General features: G+C 43.6%; 1 protein-coding gene across 3 annotated transcripts in view; it reads right to left on the reverse strand.

Moving 5' to 3' along the window:
• The window catches only part of MAP3K20 (mitogen-activated protein kinase kinase kinase 20), a 138,387-nt gene extending 134,935 nt beyond the window's left edge, over window positions 1–3,452 (reverse strand). Inside the window, exon 1 of one of the 3 annotated variants that reach the window (XM_081095637.1) lies at window positions 3,178–3,321. The gene's annotated coding sequence lies outside the window, so the exon portion shown is untranslated. Of the gene's footprint in view, window positions 1–2,407; window positions 2,762–3,177 lie in introns of those variants that run through there. The other 2 variants (XM_081095638.1, XM_081095640.1) reach the window with 2 other exon arrangements.
• Between the last annotated feature and the right edge of the window lie 12,170 nt (window positions 3,453–15,622).

The raw sequence follows: 15,622 nt of genomic DNA on the forward strand, positions 1-15,622 counted from the left end.
GAGCAGGCTACCAAGGCAAGCCTCGGTTGGGGATGGGTGAGACAGGCAGCTTTCTCTGGGTATAACTTGAGAATGTGAAAAAGCACCCTTCTCTATTATTCAGTTATGGCAGCTGAAGTTTCAGGCACTGGTCCAAGCATTTCCACGCGCTGTCCCCAGCTTACATGTGGGGAAACTGATTGTCAAGGGTATGAAAGTTGCCCCAGCCAACTACCTAACTTAAAGCTGACACAACTGGGATTCAAACTCAAGTCTGACTCCAAAGTAATACCATTTCCCCCACCATACCATATGTCTTTTTCCACTATATTCTTCTTCCTCCTTCTAATTTGCCCTCCTCCCCACCCCCCACCACCACACACACTTTAAACAAATCCTTTTCTTATTACAGTAATTACTGGATTGCTTACCATCCACGTACAGTTCAATCTGAGGCTTTCACTTCCTATTAGCAATCGTGATGCTGGGGTTAGGGTGTCAAATGTGTGGCTGCTTTGTCCTCACAGAATTGTCTACTGTGCTGGGATTATTTAACTGCTATTAGGGCATAATCGATGCTTGAGCGGTCTGTGGGAGGGTCTGACACAAAAGCACCCTGTATCAGTCAACCCAATCTAAGCTCTAGTATTTACAGCTCTCCTTCCTTAACAGGTGCACACCTCTGTTCACAGCTGGAACTCTGCTTATTTGTGTGCAGCAGGGCAAGGTTAATAGCCACAAAAGATGCAGCCTAATCTTCCCTGCAGTAGTAAATGACACCCTCCCTATCAATCTGTCCTGGGTAAAATAAAATGGAAAACAAATGATCCAGATTGATTTTTTAAAATATATTTTTATTGATTTCAGAGAGGAAGAGAAAGGAAGTGGGGGGGGGGGGAGAGAGGGAGAGAGAGAGAGAGAGAGAGAGAAACATCAATGATGAAAGTGGATCACTGATTGGCTGCCTCCTACACACACCCCACTGGGGATGGAGCCAGCAATCCAGGCATGTGCCCTTGACTAGAATCGAACCCGGGACCCTTCAGTCCGCAGGCTGATGCTCTATCCACTGAGCCAAACCGTTTAGGGCCAAATTGATTTTTATTGCCAACATCTCTGGATACAGGCATAAGGCTGTCTTATGCTAAGAAGTACTATATCACCACCAATACCTTTTTCAAATTATTGATTTTCTCCTCTCTTTTCTCTGAATCTATCAATTTCTAAAATCAACTGTCCATTTTTCTCTTTCACTCCACACTAATAGCTTCACTCTACATCTAACCTCTTTTCACAAAACATCATTGCGATCTGGCCAGTGTTTTCTCTGATGACTAGATTATTCACTCCACGCCCCTCATAACTCTGCTTATAATTGCGTAGCCCTATCAGAGTCAGATTCACACTACTCGATCCAGATAGGCACTCCGCCAATATATTGCCAATAGCACGCACTCTTGTGCTAACTTAAAATACACAGTGCAGCCTGCCAAGTGTCCTTATTTGGCAAGAAGGTCCCTTAGTTCCCAAGATCTTTGACCATCCATTTTTAGATCCAAATCATCATGCTTAATATTTGGTTATTTCCCTGTCTCTCTCTCTCTCTCATTCTCTCCCTCTCTCACTCTATCCATCTCTCCTCCAATGTGCTCTTATGTGTTCCCTGAAAGGATAAGGAAAAAAGATCAGCCACCTATTTGTTTTTCTGGACCCCCCCCCCCCCAAAGTGTCAGATTATGGTCATTTACTCTGGAATTATTAGCACTAAAACTTTTGATTTAAACAATATCTTCCAGTAAAAAAAGAAAAGAAAAACACCTCCCAAAACAATTCCAAAACAAGTTATCATAGGAACTAAATTGTTTAAGATTAAAATAAACAGTGCACATTGCTCAAAAGACCATTTTTCTTTATCTTAATTCCCTCTTTCCAAACAAAACAAATTCATATTCATTTACAATCTCCCAAATCTCTCCCTATTGTAGTAGGAATTGACAACAAAGGCCCTACACATGACCAAAACCATAATCAAAATGCAGCCGTCACATATTTTTTTTGAAAATCAAAACCATGAAATTTCACTGTGGAGAGGGTCCTACTACCAAAGAAGACGTTAACTGTCTTGAATCACTTTTTCTATTTTTTGTCTTTAAATGGGTTGGTAGGTTTGGATCCACGGATCCTGGCTGTTCAACCCAACTGAGCTCAGAAAAGCAAAAAGGTTTTAGGGGTAAAATAAGAATATACTTTACAGCCACCTTTAGCTCCGGTGTCTTCGAATTAATCCTGTAAGTTGATTTTAACACACCATCATCGCTGAGCGCGGCTTATTGTAGTATCATCTGGAATATGCCACTAAAGTGTGTTGCTTTCATTATTAAAGAAACCAACAAAAATAGTAATTAAGTTCTCCATAAATAGTGCTTACGCAAGATCTCGAGGCGCATGAGAAACACAGGTTTCAGCACTCTGACAACGATCGCCCTTTTTCCTTGGGCAGCTCGGTGTCCCCTGGCCAGTTCTGTATTAAAGTTGCTCTGCAAGCCGTCAGGTCAGGGGCCAGCCAGGCGTGGCGGGGCCTCGGCGCTGTGCCCAGAGCCCACGAACCCGGGACGCCACCGGGTGACCCTCAGCTCCCGTGGAAGGAGAAGAGGGCGCTGGAGGGTGCGGGTGGGCGCAGGCTCCCGCAGGGAAGGAAGCGGCTGCCCCGAGTGGGAGACCTCGCGCCCCGCCCGGCGGAGAAGCCCGGTTCGCGGTCTCCCCTCGCCCGCGCAGGCTCCGCGGGAGCGCGGCGGCACCCGGCCCGGATTCGGGAGACTCGAGTTTCGCTTCCCGAGAGGAGAGGTGCCCGGCGCACCCCCCGCGAGGCCTGCGCGCCGGCGCCACCCGATCGGTGCGGAGGGCCACGGCCCGGGCTGCGCCCCGCTCTCCCCGCGCCAACTTCTGCGTGGGACGCGCCCGAACTTCCCGAGCCGCTCCGACCGGGCCGCGGCCGGGGACCGGCGCCGAGCCCACGGGAGCCGGGACGCTTGCTCCCGCGGCCGCCGCCCGGGCGGGCTCCGGGTCGGGGGGGTTGGGGGGGACCCCGCACGCCGGCCAGGCTCCCGGCTGGGCCGCGGCCCGGAGCGTCGGGACGACTCGCGAGCGCGCGGGCCTCCCTCGCACCGTCGCCCTCCCTGGCCTCCGCCCGGTCCTTACCTGGCTCCCGGCCGGACGCGAGCAGCAGCCGGGGCGCCGGGGCCCCGCGAGCCGAGGGCAGGGGCGGCGACCGGGGTGGAGAGGACGGCGGCCCGCGCGGCTCCCACGCTTCCGCCGGAGTCAGGAGTTGAACATTCCGCCTCTGCTCCCCGCGCCAATGAGACGGACAGTCCCGGCAACAGCACCACCTACCTCCGAGCGCGGAACGGCCGGGCCTCCCAGCGCCGCCGCCCGCCCGGCCGCCCCGCCGGCAGCTCAGACTCGCCCCCGGGCCCGGGCGTGGGGCGGCGCTCCGGGTCCCGCCTGCATCCCCAGGGGCTCCCTCCGCCCCAGCGCCCTGGGACCCCGGGGCGCTCGGCGGGGGCACCTGCCACCTGCCCTGTCGCCGGGGCGGTGCCTCTTCTTCCCTTTGTACCTTCACGTCTTTTTTAACAAGTTACCACCATCTGTCCTGTCTGGTCAGTCCTTATCCACAAACAGTACAAAGTTGGGGGGTTGCTTCCATCCCTGCAGATCTTCCTGATCTAGTTAGGAAGGGGACAGGCCTGCAGAGATATTTACAGGAGTTGGGGCTGCAGGCTGCCTCAGGGGAACTGTAGTAGATGCCTGCCGAATTTTGAGGAGGGGGCATGCTCTGTGCCCAGGTTGGTACTTGAACAAAGCTGAGTTCAGATGAGGACATGCGCGCCCCTGCCAGGTGTCAGCAGAAGGAGGAAATAGATAGCGGGGAGGGAAAGTAACTGTGGATTGGGAAGGATGCTTCTGTGGAGGAAAAGTGAGACGATGTTGCAAAAGTATGGCAACATGTTGGGGGGGGTGGGGGGTGTTTTGGAGTTTATCATCTATGGACACTGGGGAATGTGGAAAGGGAGCATCAAGGGGGTCGAATAGGTCTTTGTCTTTTTATTTTCATGGTGATTTAGAGAAAGAGCAGTCCACGGGAGTTGTAGGATGAGTTGTCAGGACAAAATGGGAAGCAGCGTGAGCGGTAAGTATTGTCCCTCCCTGGGAATGGGACTCCGGGGGCTTGAGTAAGAGTGTGCAAAATGGAATTAGAAAAGCAGTGGAATCGAGAGACATGCTTCAGGAAGAGGCCACAGAAGTTGGTGACCGACTAGATGTAGAAGAGGGGAAGGGAAGAGTCAGAGATGATGCCAGGATTTCAGACCTGGGTGATGGGCACACGATGGTGTCATTGACAGAAATAGGGATAGTGGAGGAGAAGCTGGCTCCCTGTTGAGCTGAGGTCATGGGACGAAAAACAGGTAGAGATGCAGCAGTTGAAATAGGAAGCTGAGATACAGAAAAGAGGTCAGGAGGGAAATATTGTAAATCATTCATTTAGTTAGATATGAAAGTGGAGGGATGGGTAAATACAGGTCAAAAAACAGCTTCCTAGTCTGTTATTCAGATTCAGTGGATTTCCCCTTTGACGAGAAATTTATAGCATGGATGGATTCTACTTCGGTAACTGAGAAATTAGGCTCGATGAAAATTGTCATTCCAAAAAAAAAGAACTCCTAATCAAATAATTCTAAGAACCATCTAAACAGTAAGAGAAAACTACGGCTCTTTAGCATAGGCCCAGGCCTAAGGCAGTCATTTTCCCTGATCTTCAGAGGCACTGACTACTTTGTGGTGGAGAGGACATTCGATTGGGGATCAGAGAACCTGGCTCCAGGTCTTAATCCTGGCACTTACCGGCTGGATACTTTGCTAGGCGGGCCTCAGCTTTCTCCTCTGCACAACCAGAAGGCCCAATTAGATGTTGGCTACAGGTTCCAGCTTTAAAACTATGAATGTATTGCTTTAAATTCGGAGCACATGCCTTAGGAGTCAATATGTTTAGCCACATGACCCTTCCCTCCTATCCATTTTTTCTTCATTCTATCCCCCCCCCCCCCTTATAACTGGCTAAGAGAATAACCAGCAGGAACAGTGAACTTACTGAGGAGTCTCACAGACATGCCTAAATGATCATCTGGTAGACATTCTCTTGTATTCCCAATTATGTTGCCAGCATCTTGAGGTCATAACTTATATTTTATTGTTTGTGTCCATAGCTGGAGTATATACATAATTGTGTGATGAACTGATTGCCTCTAGTATGACTCTTCTTTGGTCAAGTTGCCTGTTTCCTTATGACTATACTGATCTCTTTAGGCAAAAGAACCTAATAGCTGTAGTCTAGTGCTTATTCCTATGGCTGACTTTTTCAAACTTTCAAACCTTTTTGGAAGCATAATGGTTAGTTTTCACCCTTATAGGTTTATAAACGTAAATCGCAAAATAGTCTCTTATCAAGCCTTCCTTTTTCTTTATTTTAGTCGCTATACTAAAAATAGATGTACTCTCAGGAGTGGGGTGGATCGGGAGTCCTTAGCACCCACTTGTACCCAAGAACACCCTCCAAAATAAACATGCAATGACACTGAAAACAGTGTATTTGCCATGCAAATTTACCTTAAAGAGCAAGTCTCCTAGCCTCCTTTCATCCAATGAGATTGTTGTCCATGAGTTCCTCTTAAATAGAAATTCTGGAAGTGCCACCAGCGATCAGTAGATCAGCGAAGTGCAGACATAAATTCTATTAAGGGAAGAAGGAAAGGTAACTTAAAAGGAAAGTGTCCTGTGTGGCCTTCCCTGCCCTTCCCGTGATAAGAGCTGTGATGAGAGCTGGTGCCCAGGGGCGTTCTCCCCGGCCATCTCCGTTCTCCACCTTAGATTATGGGTAGTCTGTGTCTGGATCATAGCTAAGCATTGACCACTGCTCATACAACGTGTGGTGCTTTATCTCCCGCTACAGTCTGAGTCCCTGGGAAATGAGGCACACACTCAAACGTCTTTCACGATAGGTAGCCATTTCCTTAAAATCACAAATGAAGATCAGGTCATTGTTTGAGCTTAGTTTGCACATCTAACCTGAGGACTCAGAGAATGCACAAGAATATGTCCGGTACCAAATGTACTTAGGTGATCTAGGCTATGAAAGGAGCAGCAGGGCAAGAAGAGAAATTGGGGACTTCGGCGAATTGTATTCAACAAACATTTACTGAATGGCAGGCACACTGGCTGAGCTTTGTGATTATAACAGTTACTCAGGTGTGGTCCCTATTATCACAGAGTTTTCAGAGTGAAATGGAAGAGCCAGAAAAGACACAAGCCATTATGCTGCGATGTGCTCTTAAAGAGGCAACGATGGGGGCTCACACCAGGGCACCTGACCGTTTTGGGAGGTCAATGAAGGCTTCCAAGACAAAGAATTGCTAAGTCCCTACAAGAGGAATGAAGAAAATTTGCTGGACAAAAAGGAGGGAAAGGTACTATAACAAGAACAACCAGTACAAAGGCCCAAGAGCATTGAACAAGTTCAAGGAATACATCCCTTCAGTATCTGAGTAAAGACATTGTCAGGAAGGAATTGTCTCACGGTTGTACTAATACTAGTAGCAGTAGTAATAATAATAATGATAATAATAAGATAATAATTGTGATTGCTAATATTTACTAACTTCTCATATGCCATGCACTGAGCTAAGAGTTTTACACTCGTTGCTCCTCTTCATTGTAAACACTCCATTAGATAACACCCATACATATCGTTGTGTCTTCACTAGTCATTCTTTTTGCTTCAATGTAGTTTTTTTGTTTTCTTCTGTTAACTGATTTGCCTGGTCTCTATGTTTTCTTAATTTTGCTTGCCTCCAAAAGGTCTACAACTAAGCAATGTGGTTCCTCTGGTCTGCCTAGAGAGAGGATAGCGGAGCAAAGCAATGACTACTTCCCAGCAGCAGGCCCAGGCCCTCTCAAGTGTGAATTAACTAGTCTATTATAATCAGAAAACCCTGATCAAATTTTAGAGTCACTTTTGCAGCCATACTTCTCTTGTATTATTTTTTTCTCAAGTTGAACTTTTTCCAACGAATATTTTTATAAGTTTTTATTTGCTTTTTTTTTCGGGGGAGGGGGAGGGGGCGGGGCCACCTTTGGCTTTCCCCCAACTTTTAGGTTCCTTTGTATTAAACCCCTGTCTGTTTTTTTTGTAACACCTTCCAATGTAGTAAATTTGCAAATTTCATTAACATGGTATTTACTCCCTCTTCCAGATCATTAATAAATGCTACTTCTTATGTATGAAATTTTGTGGTCGAATAGATTTAATTTGCGGTTGTAAGTTCAATGCGTGTTTTCTAAAGGTACAATGCAGGTAGGAACGGTCTTAACCGAGGCTTAAATCCATACCCGGTTTACAGTTACTTTCCTATCGTGCCATCTGTCTGTGTTCTCTAATCAGCGCTGTTGTGAGCTTCACTGAAGCAATAATCCATTGATTTTCCCTTCCCTCTTTTTCAATACAGTCATCATCTTGGCTTTAAACGCACAGCAATAGCAGAGTTAGAACTATTGTAATATTCTAATCCATAGCTATTTATAAAATGAAATTAAGTCTTTTTTTCTCAGTGGATATTCTTGCACTGACATAAGAAATATTCTACATTAAAAATTATTTTATAAAATATTTTATTTTTCTGTGCATGGTCTCAATGTTTTAAATAGAAATAGATCTTTTTTAATATTTATGTTAAATAAATATTATATGTATATAATATATATATATCTCTATATATATATATCTTAGGGGTGTGTATGTATTTTCTTTTCTAATAAAAATCTGCTCATGGACTCCCTGCCTCCTAGAGAATCTGAGGTGACATTGTTTTTAATAATAGACTTGTACATGCCACCCTCAAGTCAGAGAGTGAGGCTTATTAAGCCTTTGCTTCACTTAATGTCACACATCATCCTACTTGTTGGGCCTCTATAGAGCCAGTTTTCAGTTTTAGTGAAATGAGGCTCCTTACATGCCTCATTTCAGTGCTTATGTTCCCATATTGCAATTTTAAATCATTATGCATGAGGTTAGTCTTCATGTTTCTACATAACATTTCCTGGAACTATTTTCTTTCCCCTCACCAATAATACCTCTCTCTTCTTTCCCCCCTAAATTGTTAACTGAGGATAAGCCCATGATAATCTTTTCTTTTCCACATTGAAAAATTTATTTAACCTCTAAATCTCAGTTTCCCAATCTGTGAATTGTCCCTCATAACTTACCTATCAATCTCAGAGGTTTGTGGTTGACTTCAAGTGAGATAATTTGTGTAAAAGTGTTTTATAAGTGATATAAAAGCAAATAACTGGTATTGTTTTTATTGAAACATAGTAAAGGCAAATACAGAGTATTGTTTTCATTGAGATACAAAACCTGTATTTCCAGAATATTTTTCTATGTTGAACTTTCAGTAAATGTCCATTTTTATGGCAAAAGACATGCTATCCTTTCAGAATTGGCTTCCAATGCATTTGAGTGCTATATCTAAAATTTGAAAATATCTGCATTTTAGAATTCCTCTAACTAAACAACAAACAACTTCATATCCTATATTCATAAATAACTACACAGTAGACCTTGGAGTTAAAAAAGATAAGAAAAAAAACCCACACCAAACAAGTAATATTCATTTTCTTATGGGAAACTCTTCTTCATTCTTTTTTCTTTTGAAGTTTTAAAGAGCTGAACTTTGCCCAAAAACATCAGTTGGGTTATTTATTAATTTATTTTTTCATCCAGGGCAACTGGTCTTATGTAAATTTTTGGAAATTCTATGAGAGCTGATTCTTGAAGAGGACACTTTACTGGTTCCTCTTCTCACTAATTCATCCTCCTGACATTCCATTCTTTTCATTACCAATCACGCTTAATGATACATCTCTATATCCTTCCTCTACTTTGACCTTTTTCTTTAGAAATGGTCTTAATCTCCAAAAATGATATAGTGGGGGTTTTTTCTCCCCTTGGAGACTGAAAAATCAAACACTCGTGGGTGCATGAGAGGAAGTATTTCAATGGAAGGAGTGTACTATTATAGTGATATACACATAGTACATTGTGGAAAGTTGCTATGAACTGAGTCATGGCCCCCTAAATTCATTGGTTCTATAAGCCCAATGTGACTGTATGTGGAGGTAGGGCTTTGAGGAGGTAATTAAGATTAAATTAGGTCATAGGGTGGGGTTCTTCTCTCATAGCATTAGTCCTTCTCTCAGACTTCCAGCCTCTGAAACTGTGAGAAAAATACGTTTATGTTGTTAAGCCAACCAGTCTATGCTATTTTGTTATGGCAGCCTGAACTGACAAATACAGAAGTACTTCAAAGGAAGAAATGCTCTATCAGAGTGAAGTAGAGACTAGAGATAATTATCTAGTGTGTTTACGTCACTATAATCCCCTCCGCCCAGACATATATGCAATACAAACTCATTTTTGCTCAATTATTTAAATGTCTTTATCAAAATTATCCTCACCACCAGGTATCAGGAAAAAGTAGAAGAGTTGAAATAGCTAGATAATGGTCTTAGTGTTTCAATTCATTAATATAAAGCAAACCTTGCCAAATTTTTGTGGCATATATTTTAAAATAGTTGTAAGTCAGATTTGCAAAATCCTACTGAATTATTTCAGTTGAATAATAAAAATTCTACCTTACTTAGCCAACCTTGGCCTGTCTAGATAACCAGTTTATCTGGATCGTTTTGCCCTGCAAGTTAATTGCATAAACCTCTCTAACAAGTTTCATTGGGTTAGATTACACAGCTTGATATCTATGCCCAACATCCCCAACCTCTGAGGAAGCTGCATTTTATATTTCTCTAAATAGATGTCTTCCAGATTTTTCTGGTCTTGGAAGATCTGGATGCAGCAAGTTTTAATGTTGCTATCCTGTTATAGAATGAAGCTTGTAGGTATTCTTGAAGTTTTAGGCCTGATATACCAGTCTTATCTCCCAATGTGTATGAAGATGATAACCAACTCAAGCTCTCACCCTTTCCCAAGCAAGTCACTTGTTAAGTTGGTGGGTCCCTAGGGTCAAATGTTAATGAGGACTTTAAAATGTCTAAAACTCAAAGATTAAAGCTTTCAATGCAATATAGCATAGGGACTAAAAACTTGAGCTTTGGATGTAGATAGACCTGGTGCTTATGAGCTGTGTGACCTTGGGTATTTTACTCAGCTTCTCTGAGCCTCAGTTTCTTCATCTGTAAAATGGGGATCATAATAGAATTTTTGTTTGTATTAAGTAAGTTAAGGTATAGTGTTTTAATCCAGACCTGGCTCAGAGTTAGTGTTCAGTAATGCTACATATTATTTTTGTTATTATTGGTCATATTTCATTTGCTAAATATTTGCTATCATTATTATTATTATTCAGTGAACTGAATTATTTCTGTTTCCTCTGGAGTCAGTTTTTCTCCTTATTTTCCTCATGGTACTAGTTTTCTCAGATATTTCTGGTGAGCAATAGTTATTGTTTAGATTTAAGAATGAAGAATTATGCTGACTGTTTTGATTGGCTGGAATGGACTTTCTCTGCTGTTGGGAAGTAGATCTTTCTCCTATAGGACACTTCCTTGAATAGGAAGACCCAATAGGAACCTTAAGTACATGGGGAGACAAGCTGACTGGCAGGCTTGCTTTAGGATGCAGTTAGGTTAAATAGATATTTTTATGGTTGACTTGGCCCTCACAGTAGAATTAGTGCCCTTGTGCTTTGGAATTTTTCTTTTTTTGGAAGTTATAACCTTAGATGGCTAATGAAATATGAGCGATAATGCAGGAAGTGACCCAAAAATGTACTCAGGAAGAGTAGTCCACTGGATAGTTAAGTTAAAGTTTGCTACAACTTGAGAGACCAGTTAGCAAAAAAGGTAAAGATCAGGAGCCAATTAGGAACTGGTGGAAGTCCTTTGGCATTATGAAGAGCATTAAAAATAGCACTATAGCCTCTGAGGAGTTGTCAATAATAGCAGGGGAAAGACTCTCCCCTAAATTTTCTGTGACTGTGGGGATTTAAGAGAAAGGAAGAGTGATGTCAATGTGTGCTCTGGGAATTCATCTGCACATGGAAAGGTGATGGCTGGGTGAGGCTCCTATTTCCGCAAATGCACCCCCCTGCTGAAAGCGTGCTCAGCCACAGCAGAACTGAGGGGGGCTTTGACGCGGCAGTCTTTTCTTCTTTCTTTCCCCACTAGTCTCTGAAGCAAAAAGTAAGAGAGAGATTTCCTTTCCCTGATGTGACTTATGTACCCACCCCACCCACAGGCGGCAGAAGGAGCGGTAGCCAAATTTGGTTTCAAATAAGACTGTGTTTCCTATGTTCTGCCATAACAATTTTTATTTTATTCTTTTGGTCATTTATACTCCCCTTCTAAAGGGAATGATGCTGGAAACAGGACGGTCTTCTGTTTGCTCAGGACAAACAATATCTTCAGCCACAGGCAGACTGGAGATTTTCAAGTTGGGAGGTAGAGCTATGAAAAAAATTAAGCTGAGTTGGATAAACAAGAAAATAAGAAAACCTCAAGTGTGATCTGTAAAGTGGAGAGATGGGAGAATTGGGAATAGAAAGAAGAGACCGTATGATTGGCAGCAAAGAAGAGAGATTTGGAAAACAAGTTATGTCCAAAGAGGGTTTTCTAAAGGAGTACGTGAGGTTCCATAATGAACCCCCCTTAGTCATCATTTCTACAAAATGTTGAGTACATCTACATAATTCAATAACGCTCTGATTTTAGTGGAATCAATTTTAAATGAAACAAGGCATAGAGCATAACATGAAACCAACCACCCAGCTTAAGAGATGAAGCATTTTAAATACAATGGGAACCCTTCCTGAATATGAGTGGTTTCTGTGTGATGAGTGCAGAGCAATGTTATGTCCTGTAATAATGAAGACTTCCCATGGCATATGTATGATATATAGAATATTTATGAAGGGATACACACACACTCCACCTGTGTTTTAAAAACAGAACTTTGAAAATACACCCAAATCTCTTATCTAAACTTCACTTAGAATATTGTGGTGAAGTTAATCTAAAACTTTGGTTCCTGAACTTTTTTCTGTTATGTTTAGTTGTGGCATCAAAAGCTTGATTAATCAGTGCTCTTGGGGACAGAAAGAGAGACAGACAAGTGTAGCCTCATAATTAACATGTTTTAGAATTAGATGTACTCAGGTTGGAACTACAACTCTACTACAATCTAAGCATGTGACCTTGAGCGACATAATTTCTCCAGTTGTTTCCTCATCAGTAAATAGTGAAACTATTCATCTCTTAGGTATTTAGAATAAATACTGTGTATTTGTATTGGATACATAGTAGGTGTTCAATAAATGGTAGGTGAAAAGCATTGATGATTAAACCAAAATATCCCAGAAAATTCTCTTCCTAAGTCAACATTCAGAAAACTTTGTATTTAAAACACTGTATTCTTTAGTGACCTTGCTTTTCTTCCAATTTTAAATAGAAGTACAACATTTCCTCTTCCCCGCCACCAGCAGTCACCTTCTCTTTATGCTCAAAAGATTTCCATGCCCTGTGTTAACATCTTTATTCAGTTGCTTCTAAGATGTTTTTCTAGTGCATAAGTGAACTCTGCACATTAAGCCTATAGTACAACTGCATATCTCAGTTATTCCCATAATCCCCCCACCTGCAACTGTTTCAATGTTGACTTAGTGTTATTCATTTGCTTGTGCTGTTATTGAAAACGAATTCTTAATTAAAATGGCCCAGCGTCACCTGGTTCACGTGGAGTGCCACCGGCAATAATCCCTAATGTAATAGACACTTTGACTCATACCTTCATTTTAATTTCTGAAGCCAGAAGTAAAATGGATTTTACAATGGCCTGTGAGCATCAGGTGAGAGGAGATTAGAGCTAGTAACGAAGAGGCATCTCACAACAGTGCTTACTTGTTAGGCTCTACCGACGGCACATGTCAATGAACACCCAGGGTAAGTGAAAACTCAACTTCTAGCGAGACCGTGGGTGTATGACCTGTGTTACACTTTGGTTTAATTTCTGATCTACTCTTTAATATGTGAGCATAAGAGAGTTATTCTATTTTTACTTCTCCTCTCTCTTCATTCAATAACTTGAAATGTTTTCTATTTCACTGTAAATAACTTTTAAATTGGGTCTCAACAAGATAATGGTATCCTGTTTCAGTTATTGCAGCAAACACTTTGCAAAATTGGTGTAAATTTGGGGTGGAAAGGATGAGGGTAAAGGACAGGCCCCTTGAACGGCTCCTTCATTCCAAATAAATTTCAGTGATTCAAATCCGCCCTATGTTTCTTTCCTTCTCCATCCTTTCATAATTTTTTTGGCCGGAGACTCTCGGGCATCCTTGAATGTTCTAATGTACTCTTCACTGTGGCCTCTCATAGAAGATATTGATATATCTGGCTCACCAAGCACTGAGTATGCTCGGCACCTTAACTTATTGAATCCTCACACAGCCTTTGGGACGGAGGTACTGTGATTCCCATCAGCAGAAGTGTTAATGGAAACTCAGAGGTGAAGTACACTGGCCAGTGTTGACAGCTGAGGGCTACCACACATTGGTGCAGGTTGTGTACCAACCACTGTGTACACACATGAGGAAGCCTGGTTGAGGGGGAGCCCTCCAGGGGGGCAGTGCCAGCTGGAGGGAAAGGTTGCCTTTTTCCTAACACATGTGAAGGTCCTGTACAGACTGGGGTGTCCCTGACCAAGTCCTACCTAGATCTGTCTGATCTTAAAGCTCATTATCTTTCTGCCAATCCATGTTACTTCCTCAAGTGCTACTTGATTCACCCTGGAGAAGCATTTCAAACACCTGGTAATACCAGGGACCCCCAGCTCGCCCCAAACAAGAGCAGCGTACCTTACAGGCACTCACGTTCTGTGCTACTGTCACTCCTAGGCTGTTTGCAAACGTGGCAGTACTTTTCCTTTCCCTGAATACATAGTCTTGGTCACGTGACGCTGAAGCTCTGCACATCAAGAGACACAATGATTTCTCCACCCTTTGAATCTTGGCTGGCCTCTTGACCCACTTTGGCCAGCAGCGTGCTGCCGAAGCGATGGCACATCTGCTCTGAGCCTGGGCCTCAAGGGCTCACTCCCTGTGAAACCTTCACAGCTCACAAGTGAGAAAGCCCATGCTAGCTGCTGGGAGATGAAAGACATGTGGAGCAGAGATGGACCATTCCACCCTCTCCCCGCTGACCACAGATGCACGGCTGAGCCCAGCCCTGATCCACCAAGGCTGGCCCCGTTAGCGGCATCATTTTCTGTGCTGACTTGGAGGGTGTTTTTGGATGGGACTAACATTTAAATTGGTGAAGTTTGAGTGAGCAGATTGCCCTAGGCCAGTGGTCGGCAAACTCATTAGTCAACAGAGCCAAATATCAACAGTACAACGATTGAAATTTCTTTTGAGAGTCAAATTTTTTAAACTTAAACTATATAGATAGGTTCATTGTTATTAACTTAATTAGGGTACTCCTAAGGCTTAGGAAGAGCCACACTCAAGGGGCCAAAGAGCCGCATGTGGCTCGCGAGCCACAGTTTGCCGACCACGGCTCTAAGGTATTGGGAGGGCCTCATCAAATCAGTTGAGGACTTGAATAGAACAAAAAAACAGACTTCCTCAAGCAGCAGGGGATTCTCCAGTGTCTCCAACCTGCTGGTCTCCACTGCAGATTTGGGGCCTTTCAGCCTCTATAAGTAACGCATATATATTCTATCGTGCTGTCTCACACACAGCCACCGACACGCTTACTGGTATGGTTTATCCAACCATCTTTTCTGCATCCTTCTCAAGCTGCTGCTCCTGGCCAGGTGTCGGACCTGTCTATCCCCAGCGCTGCTGTGTCTACTCACCTTGAGCCCTTCTCCTCACTGGCGAGACTGAACCATTAGGATCTGTCCCTCTGCCTTTGAAGTTTAGGACTCGCGCTGGAACCATCCATTCTCCTCCATTCCTGCCAGGTCCATGCTGTTATCACACCAGTCACTTGCCACATGCCTCCAGGTAAGTGGATGGGCACCTCAGGAGGAACTCCCAAGCCACCTTTATTCTCAGGGGCTGCAAAAACCTGTTTTAAAGACTTTTATGCCAACTTTTGCTCCAATTATTCTCTCATGTTTGTCCTCCTATTGCGGAATCCCACTCCTCTTGACTCTCCCTGCCTAGGGAGGGTGTGAGCCCTTCCTGCAGGTGCTGGTGGAAGGAGACTATTGCGAATTGGGCGCCTCTCAGATATCCTGGCTCCAGTCTCTCTTTAGACCTCAAGTCTGTAGGTGCTCCCAGGTCAGCAGCCATGAGTCTGTGCTCACTTCCCTTTATAGCACAGCTTTGGCCCCAATCTTTCCAAATTTAAATTGCTCAAGAACAAAAGATTCTGGCTTCCTGTTGCATCATCCTTGACCTTCCCTAACGGCTGGATAAGCACAGGCAAAGGAGCCGGAGCAAGGCAAGGCAGGCACTTTGCCATTCCCACGCCACCGTTTTCCTGGGATTAGTAACATTTCCTCCGGGTCTCCCATCCG

This window comes from Myotis nattereri (genome assembly GCF_964212035.1).
Source record: "Myotis nattereri genome assembly, chromosome: 7".
In the NCBI taxonomy this organism is placed as follows: domain Eukaryota; kingdom Metazoa; phylum Chordata; class Mammalia; order Chiroptera; family Vespertilionidae; genus Myotis; species Myotis nattereri.